A 12,463-nucleotide genomic window follows, 5' to 3' on the forward strand; every position below is an offset into this window, starting at 1 on the left:
AACTTTGGTGACTTAAAACAACAAATTCTCTCATGGTTCTAGAAGCCGGAATTCTGAAATCAGTCTGTCTGAAGAACCCCATTTCCTCAGAAGATTCTAAGGAAGAATCCATTCTTGTCTCTTCCACCTTCTGGTGCCCCCAGGCATTCTACTTTGCTCTGATTGCTACCTTCTTGGTCACAAGTTGCCTCTTTCTTTTTTCTTTGTCTTCTCTGTGTCTCTCCCATCTCTTTCTGCCTCCCTAGGGATTCTTCTTATTGGATTTAGGGCCCATTCAGATAATCCAGGAAAATTCCTTAATCCTTTCAAGATCATCTCAAAATCATTAATCACATATTTTGCCAAATAAGGTAATATTTACAGGTTCCTAGAATTAAGACAAGGATATATTGGGGGGAGGGGGGTTGTCACCATTCAGTAAACTAACTAAAAAAACTTAATAATGATTTCTTAACGTTATCTATGTTCTTAATGTCCCCTGTCTATATTCAGATTTCTCTATTGTCTCAAAAGACAATTGCAGTTGGCTTATTTGAATCAGTATCTAAACAAGGTCCACTCATTGATGTGATTATGTCTCTTAAGTATCTTACAACATAGGAAACCTCACTCATTTTTTATACTCTAAATATGTTGAAGAAATGAGGTCATTCCTCTATACATTGGCCTACATTCTGGATTTGTTAGATGGCCTTCTTGTGACACTGTTTCTCTTTATTTCCTATAAACTGGAAGTTGGAGCTAAAAGCTTGATTGAATTCAGATTCAACTGATTTTTAGACAAAAATATACTACTTCCTAGTGTTACTGTGTAGTTCAAATTGCATCACATCATGAGATATAATTTATAGCTGATCAATGACTGTTGCCTGAATCAATTATTTATTAAGCATCTTTGCTGTGGCTCGGATTGGTTTCCTTAAATTAGTTTCATCTCTTATTGTTCCTATTATTTCTGTAGCAGACTATTTAGAAAAGCTCTTTTCGCCCTCCAATTCTTTTGAGATCTCTGAATTCGTTAGAACCAGGGACATATGAGTCTGAGGGGGCACTATCTATCTTGTCTGGGGAGATAATTAATTGAGTCAGTGTTTGCTAATGTTCACACTTGAAGCTCAGAAAGCAGGTGATTTTAATTGGAGCCTACTGCTTGGATTGGGGTTAGGGGAAGGTAGGTAGAGCGAAGCATAGCGAATCTGGCGATCTCTTCTTTCCTGGGGTCAAACTGAAAGGCTTTTAATTGGAAAGTGCTACAAGAAAATTATTTAATGAAGTCTGAGTTCTTTGGTTTTAGAGGAGCGAATTAAGGCACGGCCAAAGAAAGAGTCCATAGGGGTTAGGTAGAATCAAAGTATACAGGGTCCTGGCGTGCCAGAACGTAGACTTTCAGGGCTTTAACCTCGAGACTACATCTCCCAGAATGCCGCTGTGCGAGTCCCACCCGCGTTGAAGCGGCTGCGCTTGCGCGAGCCCTGTGACCACCGCCTTTCCAAGCTCCATAAGCCCCGAGATTCCGCGCGCCTGCGTCCCTCCCGCTGGGATCGCCCCTTCAGGCCCTCGGTGCGTCCGCTGGGGGCGCGCGCAGTGCGTGTTTGGTGGCAGCCGCGCCGGCGGCTGAGAGCGCGGGTCGCGTGGCCGTGCGTGGTTGCTAGGGGCGCCTGAGGCCGCCAGCTCGCCCGCAGGCCGAGGGAGGAAGCAGCGCGGAGCCGGCGCCCAGCCGCGGCGAAGCTGCGTCCGCTGGGTGAGTGTGGCCGCGGAGCCGGGGCAACGACCCTCTGCCGGCTCGACTCTCCCGCCCCTTCTTCTGCCCCGGGCCTTTTGACGCGGCCTCCAGCCCTCTGGCTGCTCCGGTCCAGCCCTACTTCCTGCCAGCCACCTCTCCATCACCTGGGAAGAGAGGGATCCGCGGCCTCCTACCCTGCCAGGTCTTCGCGCCTCGTCGGAACCCCTCTGCACCCTTTCTTGCCCCCTTTCCCGCCGCGCCCAGTGAACTTGGTCGCCGCTCCTCTGGTTTCCCGAACCCTGCAGCATATTTTCACCCTAGGCCTCCGCTTCCTTTCCCGCCCCGCCGTAGTTTAAATTCCCCTCGCTTTAGTGTGAGCCCAAGCTCCTCTCAGGCCTCACGGCTGAATTTAACATGAATACCCCGCTTTTAACTTCCCCATCTTCACTGTCTGTAGAGAAATACTTTCCTTAACTGTAGAGAATTTAACTCTTCATGTGTTCATCAATCTATTACTTCCTTTAATCATTCAACAATTTTTAATAAGCATCGACAAATACTTAGTCAGCCAGGGTATTATGGAAGGCACTGGGGGATACAGGCGTGCACACGGCAGGCGTGTTTGCACAGAGTTTAGGGGAAATTTTAAGCAGTAAACAGCGTTTGTCATATTGTGTGGTGTGTTCTAATAGAACGTTAGAAAAATATTTAACCCAAATTTATTTGGAAAACTCTATTATCTTCACATTTCCATTGTGCATCTAGGAAATGTTTTAATCCTTCCTTCCTTGGCGAGTTACTCCTACCTACTCAGATACTCCAGATTCCATCTTCCTTAACTTAATTACCTGTTGATTTAGGCAGTCAACAAGTAGCAGGGGAACCCTTTGGGAAAGTGTTCTATCTTTAGTCATTTGCAATAAATACTGAGGTACTGTTTGTATGAAAACCACCCCCCCCCTTAGTTCCCCAAAGTTACCAGCTCTTTATTGATTGGACTTAATGTAGCATTGAAAAATCATCAAATGTTTTCTGGGAATAAAGAGGTGAGAGGACCTTCCAGATACAAAGTAGCTTTAGTAAAGATACAGCAAGGCCTGAAAAGAGAACTGGAAACAGTCTGACAGACCTGAGCTGGGTTTGGAGGGAACTTTCCTGCTCAATTCTATCCCACTCTTTGCTGCCCGGTGGACTGTAGCCTGCCAGGCTCCTCTGTCCGTGGGATATTCCAGGCAAGAATACCAGAGTGGGTTGCCATTTCTTTCTTCAGGGAATCTTTCTGACCAGAAATCAAACTCGAGTCCCGTTGCAGTGGAAGCTCAGTCTCAAGCACTGGAAAACAAGTGAAGCCCCACATGCAGTTTTAGAAGAATCAATTTCCAGATCCTTAGTTTCCAAATGAACTCTTCTAAAACTGACCTTACAAAAAAAGGGATAGAGAGTGTCATATCTCTTAGGCTTCCAAATATTACTATAGTGTGTTATTCTGTGTATAAAAACTTCAGGTTGGGGGCGGTCCCAATATGGCGGAGGAATAGGACAGGGAGACCACTTTCTCTCCCACAAATTCATGGAAAGATCATTTGAATGCTGAGCAACTTCCACAAAACAACTTCTGAATGCTGGCGGAGGACACCAGGCACCCAGAAAGGCAGCCCATTCTCTTCGAAAGGAGGTAGGACAAAATATAAAACAGAAAAAGAGACAAAAGAGTTAGGGATGGAGATCTGTCCTGGGAAGGGAGTCGTGAAGGAGGAGAAGTTTCCAAACAGCAGGAAACCCTCTCATTGGTGGGTCTGTGGGCAGTTTTGGAATCTCAGAGCGTGACATAACCGGGAGGAAAAAAAAAAAAACCCACAGAATAGGCGCCTAACCGCAACTCCCAGCGGAGAGGTAGCCTAGTCGTAGGCATGCATCCGACACCAGCCACCGGGGGGCTGGACAGGGAGGCTCGGGCTGCATGCTTTAGGGTAAGGACTGGGCCAGAATGCCCTGAGGGCAATCTGAGGGAGCTAACGTGGGATAGCAACACAAACTGTGGGATAGCCAGAGAGGGAAAAAAAAACTACCGCGAAAGGCTCTAACCTAACCCAACCTGCAGCCTGACCGGATCATAGAACAGAGGATTGAGCAAATACCAAAGGAGAGCTAGCTGGCTGCGTACAGGCTTCTTCCCCAACCAGAGGCAGAGAGGCAGGTGTGTGACATCCAGAGCCAGAAGGCAAGGGGCAATCTTGGCCCCAGAGACTGGCATCCTCCACCAAACTGCGAGCAGGCTCCCAGTTGGTAACCACGTCTTCCTGGGATCCTAGATGGTTGACCTCTGCCAGGAGGGTCGCAGCCTGAGATCATCTCCCCAGAGGAGACATGGCACACCTGAGACGGTGCTCTTGCTACGCACCTGGGAAACGGAGTGGCTGGACTAGGGAGGTGATTAAAACACATGGCCCATCTGGGACAGTGTGCTCGCCAATCACCTGGTCACCTGAGCTGCTCGGACCTGGGACGGGCACAAGATGCACGCCCAACTGAGTCTGCCCTTGCGGAGTAGCTGAGAACCTGAACCTGAGCAGCTTAGACCTGGGAAGTGCGCGAAATTCAGGGCCCACTTTGGACAGTACCCCTGCAGAGCAACCTGGTGCCTGAGCAGTGTAGACCTGGAAAGCACACGCTGCAGTGAGCTGGGGCAAACCCAGTGTGGTCCATACACTGCGAGCACTCCCCACACACACCAGTGATATTTGTTTGTAGTGTTCCTCCCTCCCCACAATACAACTAAACAAGTGAGCCTAAATAAGTGGCCACCTTTGCCCCTTTGTGTCAGAGCGGAAATTAGACACTGAAGAGACTTGCAAAAAGAGGAAGCCAAAATAAACAAGGAAACCATTCTGAAAGTGACAGGTGCAACAGAGTAAAACCGTTTAGTTAACATTGACTAAGCATTGGAAGGGGCCAATTAGATCTCGAGAACAAGTACAAGCTAGAACAAGAAACTATCTGAAACTGAACTGACCCCACACTGCCCACAACAGCTCCAGAGAAATTCCTAGATATATTTTTACTATTACCATTTTTTTGTTTTTAAATTCTCTATTACTCCTTTAATTTTCATTTTTATAACTTACCATTACCTTGCAAAAAAAGACTGCATTTTAAAGCAAGTTTCATATATATATATATTTTATAATTTTTGTGATTGATTTTGTTTTTGTATTTTTAACATTGTATTTTTGAGAGTCTAACCTCTAGATTTTTAATCTTTGCTTTTTGGTATTTGTTATCAATTTTGTACCTTTAAGAATCTAATCTTCAGTATCTTTTTTCACTTAGGGGTGTGATTACTGGTTTGATTGCTCTCTCCCCTTTGACTCTCCCTTTTCTCCCCCAGGTCACCTCTATCTCCTCCCTCCCCCTTCTCTTCTCTGCTTAACTCTGAATCTCTCTGGGTGTTCTGGGCTGTGGAGAACACTTAGGGAACTGATTACTGGCTAGATTGGTCTTTCCCCTTTTGACTCCCCCCTCTTCTCCACCTGATCACCTCTATCTCCTTCCTCCCTTTTCTCTTCTCTGTGCAACTCCGTGAACCTCTCTGGGTGTTCTAGACTGTGGAGAATGCATAGGGAATTGATTACTGGCTAGGTTGCTCTCTTCCGTTTTGACTCCCCCTCTTCTCCTGGTAACCTCTATCTCCCTCCTCCCTCTTCTCCATGTAACTTTGTGAACCTCTCTGGGTGTTCCTCACTTTGGAGGATCTTTTCACCATTAACCTAGATGTTTTATCATTTGTGCTGTGTGGATGGAGAAGTCTTGAGGCTACTGTAAGACTGAAAGCCAGAGGCAGGAGGCTTAACTCCAAAACTTGAGAACACCAGAGAACTCCTGATTCCAGGGAACATTAATAGACAGGAGCTCATCCAAAAGCCTCCATACCTACACTGAAACCAAGCTCCACCTAAGAGCCAACAAGTTCCAGAGCAAGACATACCTTGCTAATTCTCCAGCAATGCAGGAACACAGCCCTGAGCGTTAAAATACAGGCTGCCCAAAGCCATGCCAAACCCATAGACACCCCAAAACTTACTACTGGACACTTTATTGCACTCCAGAGAGAAGAGATCCAGTTCACCCACCAGAACACAGACGCAAGCTCCTCTAACCAGTCAGGAAAGCTTGACAAGCCACTAGACCAACCTCACCCACAGGGAGCAAGCTCCACAAAACAGAGGAATCACAAACTTACAGCCTACAGAAAGGCCAACCCAAATACAGCAATCTAAACAAAATATAAAGGCAGAGAAAAATTCAGCAGGTAAAGGAACATGATAAATGCCCACCAAACCAAATACAAGAGTAGGAGATAGGGAGTCTACCAGAAAAAGAATTCAGAATAATAATAGTAGAGATGATCTTAAATCTTGAAAACAAAATGGAGTTACAGATAAATAGACTAGAGACAAGGATTAAGAACATGCAAGAAATGTTTAACAAGGACCTAGAAGAAATAAAAAAGAGTCAATCAGTTATGCATAATGCAATAACGGAGATCAAAAGCACTCTGGAAGGAGTCAACAGTAGAATAACTGAGGCAGAAGACAGGATAAGTGAGGTGGAAGATTGAATGGTGGAATTAAGTGAAGCAGAGAGAGAAAAAAACAGAAAAGAGGACAACCTCAGAGACCTTTGGGACAATGTTAAACACCCTAACGTTCAAATCATAGGAGTCCCAGAAGAAGACAGAAAGGGCATGAGAAAATACTTGAGAAGATAATAATTGAAAACTTCCCTAAAATGGGGAAGGAAATAGCCACTCAAGTTCAAGAAACCCAGAGAGTCCCAATCAGGATAAACCCAAGGTGAAACACCCCAAGACATATTAATCAAATTAACAAAGTTCAAACACAAAGAGCAAATATTAAAAGCAGCAAGGGAAAAGCAACAAGTAACACACAAGGGGATCCCCATAGGGATTACAGCTTATCTTTCAATAGAAACTCTTTAGGCCATAAGGGAATGGCAGGACATACTTAAAGTGATGAAAGAGAAAAACCTACAACACAGATTACTGTACCCAGCAAGGATCTCATTCAAATATGAAGGAGAAATGACAAGCTTTACAGACAAGCAAAAGTTCAGAGAATTCAGCACCACCAAACCAGCTCTTCAACAAATGCTAAAGGATCTTCTCTAGACAGGAAACACAGAAAAGGTTTATAAACTTGAACCCAAAACAACAAAGTAAATGGCAACAGGATCATACTTATCAATAATTGCCTTAAATGTAAATGGGTTGAATGCCCCAACCAAAAGACAAAGACTGGCTGAATGGATACAAAAACAAGACAAAGCTAAACCTATGGGATTCAGTAAAAGCAGTGCTCAGGAGAACGTTCACAGTAATACAAGCTTACCTCAAGAAACGAGAAAAATAACCTAACGTTACCCCTAAAGCAACTAGAAAAATAAATGAAGAACCCCAGGGTTGTTAGAAGGAAAGAAATCATTAAAATTAGGGCAGAAATAAATGAAAACTAAATGAGACTATAGCAAAAGTCAACAAAGCTAAAAGCTGGTTCTTTGAGAAGATAAATAAAGTAGACAAACCATTAACCAAGGAGAAGAATCAAATCAACAAAATTAGAAATGAAAATGCAGAAATCACAACAGACAACACAGAAATACAAAGCATCATAAGAGACAATTATCAGCAACTATATGACAATAAAATGGACAACTTGGAAGAAATGGATGAATTCTTAGAAAAGTGTAACCTTCCAAAACTGTACCAGGAAGAAATAGAAAATCTTAACAAACCCAACACAAGCATGGAAATCAAAACTGTAATAAAAAATCTTCCAACAAACAAAAGCCCAGGACCAGATGGCTTCACAGGTGAATTCTACAAAAATTTAGAGAAGAGCTAACATCTATGCTACTCAAACTCTTCCAGAAAATTGCAGAGGAAGGTAAATTGCCAAACTCATTCTATGAGGCCACCCTCACCCTAATACCAAAACCAGACAAAGATGCCACAAAAAAAGAAAACTACAGACCAGTATTACCGATGAACATAGATGCATAAATCCTCAACAAAATTTTAGCAAATAGAATCCAACAACATATTAAAAAGATGATACATCATGACCAAATGGGGTTTATCCCAGGGATGCAAGGATTCTTCAGTATTTGCAAATCAATGTGATACACCACATTAACAAATTGAAAGATAAAGACCATATGATTATCTCAATAGATGCAAAGAAAGTCTTTGACAGAATTCAACATATTTATGATAACCCTCCAGAAAGCAGGCATAGAAGGAACAAACCTCAACATAATAAAAGCCATATATGATAAACCCACAGCAAACATTATCCTCAATGGTGAAAAATTGAAAGCATTTCCCCTAAAGTCAGGAACAAGACAAGGGTGCCCACTCTCACCACTACTATTCAACATAGTTTTGGAAGTTTTAGCCACAGCAATCAGAGAAGAAAAAGAAATAAAAGGAATCCAGATTGGAAAAGAAGTAAAACTCTCACTGTTTGCAAATGACATGATCCTCTACATAGAAAACCAAAGGCATCACCAGAAAAGTACTAGAACTAATCAATGAATATAGTAAAGTTGCAGGATATAAAACTAATACACAGAAATCTGTTGCATTCCTATACACTAACAATGAGAAAACAGAGTAATTAAGGAAACAATTCCATTCACCATTGCTATGGAAAGAATAAAATACTTAGGAATCAGTTCAGTTGCTCAATCGCGTCTGACTCTTTGCGACCCCATGATTGCAGCACGCCAGGCCTCCCTGTCCATCACCAACTCCTGGAGTTCACTCAGACTCATGTCCATCGAGTCTGTGATGCCATCCAGCCATCTCATCCTCTGTTGTCCCCTTATCCTCCTGCCCCCAATCCCTCCCAGCATCAGAGTCTTTTCCAATGAGTCAGCTCTTAGCATGAGATGGCCAAAGTACTGGAATTTCAGCTTTAGCATCATTCCTTCCAAAGAAATCCCAGGGCTGATCTCCTTCAGAATGGACTGGTTGGATCTCCTTGCAGTCCAAGGGACTCTCAAGAGTCTTCTCCAACACCACAGTTCAAATGCATCAATTCTTCGGTGCTCTGCCTTCTTCAACAGTCCAACTCTCACATCCATACATGACCACAGGAAAAACCATAGCCTTGACTAGATGGACCTTAGTCAGCAAAGTAACGTCTCTGCTTTTGAATATACTATCTAGGTTGGTCATAACTTTCCTTCCAAGGAGTAAGTGTCTTTTAATTTCATGGCTGTGGTCACCATCTGCAGTGATTTTGGAGCCCCAAATAATAAAGTCTGACACTGTTTCCACTGTTTCCCCATCTATTTCCCATGAAGTGATGGGACTGGATGCCATGATCTTCGTTTTCTGAATGTTGAGCTTTAAGCCAAATTTTTCACTCTCCTCTTTCACTTTCATCAAGAGGCTTTTTAGCTCCTTTTCACTTTCTGCCATAAGGGTGGTGTCATCTGCATATCTGAGGTTGTTGATATTTCTCCCAGCAGTCTTGATTCCAGCTTGTGTTTCTTCCAGTCCAGCATTTCTCATGATGTACTCTGCATATAAGTTAAATAAGCAGGGTGACAATATACAGCCTTGACACACTCCTTTTCCTATTTGGAACCAGTCTGATGTTCCATGTCCAGTTCTAACTGTTGCTTCCTGACCTGCATACAGATTTCTCAAGAGGCAGGTTGGGTGGTCTGGTATTCCCATCTCTTTCAGAATTTTCCACAGTTGATTGTGATCCACAGTCAAAGGCTTTGGCATAGTCAATAAAGCAGAAATAGAGGTTTTTCTGGAACTGTCTTGCTTTTTCGATGATCCAGCGGATGTTGGCAATTTGATCTCTGGTTCCTCTGCCTTTTCTAAAACCAGCTTGAACATCAGGGAGTTCACGGTTCACGTATTGCTGAAGCCTGGCTTGGAGAATTTGGGGCATTACTTTACTAGCATGTGAGATGAGCGCAATTGGGCGGTAGTTTGAGCATTCTTTGGCATTGCTTTTCTTTGAGATTGGAATGAAAACTGACCTTTTCCAGTCCTGTGGCCACTGCTGAGTTTTCCAAATTTGCTGGCATATTGAGTACATACAGCACTTTCACAGCATCATCTTTCAGGATTTGAAATAGCTCCAGTGGAATTCCATCACCTCCACTAGCTTTGTTTGTAGTGATGCTTTCTAAGGCCCACTTGACTTCACATTCCAAGATGTCTGGCTCTAGATGAGTGATCACACCATCATGATTATCCGGGTCGTGAAGATCTTTTTTGTACAGTTTTCTGTGTACTCTTGCTACCTCTTCTGAATATCTTCTGCTTCTATTAGGTCCATACCATTCCTTTGCTTTATTGAGCCCATCTTTGCATGAAATGTTCCCTTGGTATCTCTAATGTTTTTGAAGAGATCTCTAGTCTTTCCCATTCTGTTGTTTTCCTCTATTTCTTTGCATTGATCACTGAGGAAGGCTTTCGTATCTCTTCTTGCTATTCTTCTATCTGAAGAAACCTATGTATAGAAAGAGCTATGTATAGAAAACTATAAAACACTGATGAAAGAAGTCAAAGAAGACACAAACAGATGGAGAAATGTGTTCATGGATCGGAAGAATCAATATAGTGAAAATGGGTATACTACCCAAAGTAATCTATAGATTCAATGCAATCTCTATCAAGCTACCAACAGTATTTTTCATAGAGCTAGAACAAATAATTTCACAATTTGTATGGAAATACTAAAAACCTTGAATAGCCAAAGCAGTCTTGAGAAAGAAGAATGGAACTGGAAGAATCAACCTGCCTGACTTCAGGCTTTACTACAAAGCCACAGTCATCAAGACATTATGGTACTGGCACAAAGACAGAAATATAGATCAATAGAACAAAACAGAAAGCCCAGAGATAAATCCACGCACCTGTGGACACCTTATCTTCGACAAAGGAGGCAAGAATATGCAATGGAGAAAAGACAATCTCTTTAACAAGTGGTGCTGGAAAAACTGGTCAACCATCTGTAAAAGAATGAAACTAGAACACTTTCTAACACTATACACAAAAATAAACTCAAAATGGATTAAAGATCTAAATGTAAAACCAGAAACTATAAAACTCCAAGAGGAAAACATAGGCAAAACACTCTGACATAAATCACAGCAGGATCCTCTATGACCCACTTCCCAGAGTAATGGAAATAAAAGCAAAAATAAACAAATGGGACCTAATTAAACTTAAAAACTTTTCCACAACGAAGGAAACTGTAAGCAAGGTGAAAAGATAGTTTTCAGAATGGGAGAAAATAATAGTAAATGAAGCAACTGAAAGAATTTTAAAAATATACAAGCAGCTCCTGCAGCTCAGTACCAGCAAAATAATAACCCAATCAAAAAATGGGCCAAAGAACTAAGCAGACATTTCTCCAAAGAAGACATACAGATGGCTAGCAAACACATGAAAAGATGCCAAACAGCACTTATTATCAGAGAAATGCAAATCAAAACCACAATGAGGTACCATTTCATACCGGTCAGAATGGCTGCTATCAAAAAGTCTACAAACAATAAATGCTGGAGAGGGTGTGGAGGAAAGGATACCTTCTTACACTGTTGGTGGGAATGCAAACTAGTACAGCCACTGTGGAGAACAGTGTGGAAATTCCTTTAAAAACTGGAAATAGAACTGCTGTATGACTCAGCAATCCCACTGCTAGGCATGCACACCAAGGAAACCAGAACTGAAAGAGACAGGTGAACCCCAATGTTCATGGCAGCACTGTTTATAATAGCCAGGACATGGAAGCAACCTAGATGTCCATCGGATAAGAAAGATGTGGTACATAGACACAATGGAATATTACTCAGCTATTAAAAAGAATGCATTTGAATCAGTTCTAATGAGGTGGATGAAACTGGAGCCTATTATACAGAGCGAAGCAAGTCAGAAAGAAAAACACCAATACAGTATGTTAATGATATATATGGAATTTAGAAAGAAGGTAACAATGCCCCTACATGCGAGACAGCAAAAGAGACACATACAAAGAACAGGCTTTTGGACTCTGTGAGAGAAGGCAAGGGTGGGATGATTTGAGAGGATAGCATTTAAACATGTATATTGCCATATGTGAAACATCACCGGTCCAAGTTCAATGCGTGAAACAGGGCACTCAAACCCAGTACACTGGGACAACCCTGAGGGATGGGATGGGGAGGGAGGTGGGAGGAGGGGCTTCAGGATGGGGGACGCATGTACACCCATGGCTGATTCATGTCAGTGTAGGGCAAAACCCGCTACAATATTATAAAGTACTTAGACTCCAATTAAAATAATTAATTAAAACTTCAGGTTGGCAAACGAAATATTTTGGAAATACTAATTACAAGGAGGCCTCCTTTGGTTGTTACCCCCCAAACCCAGAAAGTTTACTGTGTTCCCATGTGTAATACACGTTGTTAAGGTGAAACTTGTTCTTTGTTGGGATATTCTGAATTCAGAAGAATACAACAGTTAAATGAGTCTAAGATGTTTTGGGGACAACTGATTTTTCAAGCTATATTAGATAAAACTTGCATAGAATTTTTAAAAAGAGATGTCTTTCAGTTTGGTTGGTGGTGGTTTAGTCACTAAGTTGTGTCCAACTCTTTGCTACCTCATGGACTGTAGCCTGCTAGGCTTCTCTGTCCATGGGATTTCCC

At 42.5% G+C, this 12,463-nt stretch overlaps 1 protein-coding gene across 4 annotated transcripts in view; it reads left to right on the plus strand.

Annotated features, from left to right (window-relative positions):
- Positions 1–1,439: 1,439 nt before the first annotated feature.
- TTLL4 (tubulin tyrosine ligase like 4) overlaps positions 1,440–12,463 on the plus strand; it is a 33,177-nt gene continuing 22,153 nt past the window's right edge. For 3 of the 4 annotated variants that reach the window (XR_011254026.1, XR_011254028.1, XM_069574539.1), the window contains exon 1: positions 1,484–1,741. The gene's annotated coding sequence lies outside the window, so the exon portion shown is untranslated. Of the gene's footprint in view, positions 1,742–12,463 lie in introns of all 4 variants that reach the window. The other variant, XM_069574537.1, reaches the window with a different exon arrangement.

The sequence above is a fragment of the Ovis canadensis genome, chromosome 2 (assembly GCF_042477335.2).
Source record: "Ovis canadensis isolate MfBH-ARS-UI-01 breed Bighorn chromosome 2, ARS-UI_OviCan_v2, whole genome shotgun sequence".
In the NCBI taxonomy this organism is placed as follows: domain Eukaryota; kingdom Metazoa; phylum Chordata; class Mammalia; order Artiodactyla; family Bovidae; genus Ovis; species Ovis canadensis.